Here is a 5,072-nt window from a genome sequence, read left to right on the forward strand (position 1 = left end):
GCTGCAGCTATCTGAGCATAAATCGCAGGATCATAAACAATCTGTGCTTCTAAGCTAGCATATTGTCCTTCACCAGTTAACATGTCAAGGTTATTCTGGGGGAAACCTGCTTCAGCATTTTTGCCTGCAGTCTTTTTGCAATTTTTCTGCATTTCACCTCTCCATAACAAATAATCTCCCCCTGAAAGACAAGCCCTGCAAAGGTGCATCCAGTCATTGGGTATAAGGTTGAGTTCTGCAAAAGATTCCAATAAAGCTACAGTGAAAGGAGCATGAGCTCCATAGTCTATAACTGCTTCTTTTAACTGCTTGATATCCTTAAAGGCCAGAGGGTTATGTTGCCTGGCACTCTGTCCCTGCTGATCAATCTTTTCCACAACAGGATAAATCTGCTTCTCTCCACTTAGATTATTTAACCTGTCCCGGATCTCTCGGATCTCTGCCTCTAAATCCATAGGGGCAGAAGCAGTAGTGCAAGGATTATGCGGAGGAGGTCTCATGGAGACATCTCCGTTTGCTTCCTTCCTTTCCTCTCTAACTTCTTTCTTATCAGTGCGATCTCCTTTTCTAAAATTTCTTCTTCTTCTTCTATATCCTTTCTATTACTTCCTGTTCCTAAAACTTCCTGTTCCTCAAAACTCTTAATAGAACTCACAGATTCTACTTCCTGAATCTCCTCAAGGGTTTTGTTTAAACTCTCTAACTGCTCTTTCACTTTAACATCATCACTGAGAAGAGCATCTCTGACCAAGCGCCATAGTGAAAATATCACCATGGGGAATTTTTGTGGCCCTCGCTCTTTCAGTGCATTTTGAAGATCAGCCTTTACCTGCTCCCAATCAGTAATATTAAAACCCCCTGCATGTAGGAACCAGGAACTAAACTCCAAAACTGTCTTAATGATCTCTTGTGCTGTCTCAACTTTAATACCGGTGCCTTTATTTTCCAAAAGACCTAACAACTGGCCTGTTAACCGGCCCTTTAACATGGGAACACAATAACTTGCACCCATAACCAATTCACCCTCGCCGCACAATTTCTTACCTGCTGGCCAGCCTTCCCGAAGGGCGACCTCTCAGGGATCCCTACTTCCCAATCTCGCAGATGGGTCTAGTTGCCGATGATCATCTCGCTGGGGCCTCCAATTGTAACACCCGATTTGGTGTTACACCCTCGGTACAGTTCGCGAGCCACTGTACCAAACGCGAGTCGGGCAAGGGCCTGGAGATTGAAAAGAAGACACAGAGAGACCAGGGTCATTCGAAAGGAGATCAGCCGAATGCCACTTTATTCAGCATTGGGGGAGTCCTTATCTACCTGACTGTAGCACAAGGATCTCCGCCCAGGCAGGTGGGAAATTACCATATTAACAATGGAGTAAATGCCCTGCAGCTAACCACCAGGTGGGGCAGGCATAGCACAGAAACACAAAGGAAGCTTAGTTAGTTGATCATAAACTGTCCCCATAAATGCACCACAGGAATAAGGGAGACCAGGGCCCTACAACACACAATTAATAAAAACTCAGAGACAGATATTGTAATTCAACCTGAAGACCTGAAAAGTAAGCAGTCAGTCACTGGCTCTTACCTTGACTTCACTCCAAAAATGGTGAACCTGCCTACAGGAAAACTCAGTATGAGACTGATACTGACAGTTGTCTCCTTCCATTTTATAATCCTCTGTAGTTCTGTGATTCAGGGAGTACACCACCACCACCTGGTTTCTATGGAATTCTAGTATGGCTACTGGGATTAAATGTGTAAATCAATGTGGTTACTAGATTTAAGGTGTGTGTCATTGCTGCCTGGTCTGTAAGGGTGGCCAGTATGGCTGTTTTATTTTTCCTGAACATCAGACAAACTTTAATTATTAAAATAAAAATGAAGGGGCTGGGGAGATGGCTCAGAGGTTAAGAGCATTGCCTGCTCTGCCAAAGGTCCTGAGTTCAATTCCCAGCAACCATATGGTGGCTCACAACCATCTGTAATGAGGTCTGGTGCCCTCTTCTGGCCTGCAGGCACACATAGACAGAATATTGTAAACATAATAAATAAATAAATGAATGAATAATAAAAAAAATAAATAAATAAAATAAAAATGAAATACCACTACACTCAGGTTTCTTAAGAAACAGAAGCTGGTTCTGGCTATTACAAATAATGCTGCTATGAACATAGTTGAACAAATGCCCTTGTCATATGATCGGGCATCTCTTGGGTATATTCCCAAGAGTGGCATGGCTGGGTCCAGGGGTAGGTTGATCCCGAATTTCCTGAGAAACTGCCACACCGCTTTCCAAAGTGGTTGCACAAGTTTGCATTCCCACCAGCAATGGATGAGGGTACCCCTTCCTCCACAACCTCTCCAGCAGAGGCTATCATTGGTGTTTTTGATTTTAGCCAATCTGACAGGTGTAAGATGATGTCTCAAAGTTGTTTTGATTTGCATTTCCCTGATCGCTAAGGAGATTGAGCATGACCTTAAGTGTCTTTTGGCCATTTGAACTTCTTCTGTTGAGAATTCTCTTTTGTCCTTCAATGGAAGAATGGATTAAGAAAGTGTGGAATATTTACCCATTAGGAGTACTACGCTGCGGTAAAAAACAAAGACTTCTCGAATTTTGCATGCAAATGGATGGAAATAGAAGATACTATCCTGAGTGAGGTAACCCAGACCCAAAAAGATGAACATGGGATGTACTCACTCATAATTGGGTCCTAGCAATAAATAAAGGTCAGTGAGTCTATAATTTGATGTCCTAAAGAAGCTAGATAAGAAGGTGAACCCAAAGAAAAACATATAGCTATCCTCCTGGGTATGGGAAGTAGACAAGATTGCCGGGCAAAAAATTGGGATCTTGGGGCTGGGGTGGGAGGGGGGAAAGGGGAGATGGGGAGAGAAAAGTGAGAAGGGTAGGATGGGGAGAACTTGGGGAAACGGGATGATTGGGATAAAGGAAGGTTGGATACTGGAGCAGGGAAGCACATATCTTAATTAAGGGAGCCATCTTAGGGTTGGCAAGAGACTTGGACCTAGAGGGGCTCCCAGGTGCCCAAGGTGAGGTCCCAGGTAGTTCCTGGGGCATCTGAGGATAGGGAACCTGAAATGATCCTATCCTATAGCCATACTGATGAATATCTTGCATATCACCATAAAACCTTCATCTAGCGATGGATGGAGATAGAGACAGAGACCCACACTAAAGCACCGGACTGAGCTCCCAAGGTCCCAATGAGGAGCAGAAGGAGGGAGAACATGAGCAAAGAAGTCAGGACCACAAGGGGTGCACCCACCCACGGAGACAGTGGGGCTGATCTATTGGGAGCTCACCAAGGCCAGCTGGACTGTGACTGAAAAAGCATGGGATAAAACCAGACTCTCTGAATATGGTTGACAATGAGGACTGCTGAGAAGCCAAGGACAATTGCTCTGGGTTTTGATCCTACTTCATGTTCTGGCTTTGAGGGAGCCTAGCCAGTTTGGATGTTCATCTTCCTAGACCAGGATGGAGGGGGGAGGACTTTGGACTTACAACAGGGCAGGGAACCCAGACTGCTCTTCAGACTGGAGATGGAGGGGGAGAGGAGTGAGAGGAAGTGGAGAAGAGTGGGGGGAGGGGGAGAGGAGTGGAGGGAGGAGGTGAGGAGTGGGAGGCTGGGAGGAGGCGGAAATTTATTTTCAATAAAAAAATTAAAAAATTAAAAAAAAAGCAGAAGCAGAAGTTGATAGACAGAGAAAGGAGAGACAAAATGCATACATATATGAGAAGGGGATGATAGAGAGACATAAAGGTAATAGATGAATGAGAATTAATTTATTAAAGCCATTGCTACACACGGTCTTATAACTGATAATTTCCTATGTTATCTGACTGCAACACAAATACTCAGGAAAACAGGTTGCAAGTCTGAATGCAGGTATAAAGGCCTGAGAATAGTGGTGTAAAGTGTTCTTAGGAAACTAGGAAAATACATAAACATAAAAATATTAGTACGTTGACCCACTTTAACAAAAAGTCACATTTTGTAGCACAACAATCTGTATTATAGATCAAATAGCATTGTGAATGTGTGCTTGTGCACTAATGTATGTGCAGATATAAATCTGCAGTAGAACCCAGGGTAGGAATTAGCAATTCCAGACAAAGTGACTAATCTAAGATTAAGTTAGAGAAGGGATAATCAGTAATGACACTTCTCATTAGATTACTTGTAATGCAGTGGGAAGGGTATAATTCATCTAGAAATTATAGAAATTTGACTCCTCCTGGGAGTATTATTTTTTGGGGAAGGGAAGTGATGCACATGGAACTCATGGTTAACAATAGAGAAAAAAAAATGCATGCTCAGTTCTAACCTAAGAACATCAAGGCAAAAGTGTGTTTAAACATTTATCTTTTATTGACACTATCTGCAAAGCAAGGCATGACCTGACCCTGCAATTGCACCCCTCCCTGTGACTTATCCTCTAACTGGAGCTACTCTTGGACACTGGTTATTTGTTTCAAATACAAATACTTCCAGTGAGTCTAAGTGATGTTCAGCCAAAGAGCATTGTATCATCTTCCTCTTCATACACTGTATTTCTTGTATGTATGTGGTTATGTGAATGTGAGCATAATCAAGTGCCTATATGTAAGAGAATGTCTATACATGTACACATACATATGTGGATGTCAGAAATGAACCTTGTATGTTGTTTCTCGGGAGCTGACAAGTTTGTTTTCAGAGACAGGGCATAACACTTGGGAACAAGGCTCACTAATTAGGCTGGATTGGATGTCTAGCAAGCTCCCAGGATCTCTTGTTCTGTTTACCCAGTGTTGGTACAACAAGAACACACCACCATGTCTTCAGGATTAATGGGCAAGCACTTCTGTGAATGAAATATCTCTCTAGCACTCACTCTTACATTCTCTATTCTTCATGATATGTGGACCAACATGATGTGTAGGAAACTCTTATTTTATTTTGCTTCTTACCTAAACTGTCTAAAAACAGGTGCACAAATCAAACTTATTTATTACTGAAAACATACAGAAGAAAATGACCATGGATTCTCTTATTACA

Source organism: Microtus oregoni, unplaced genomic scaffold (genome assembly GCF_018167655.1).
Source record: "Microtus oregoni isolate MIOR12 unplaced genomic scaffold, Mior012 000012F_ref0000307, whole genome shotgun sequence".
NCBI lineage: Eukaryota > Metazoa > Chordata > Mammalia > Rodentia > Cricetidae > Microtus > Microtus oregoni.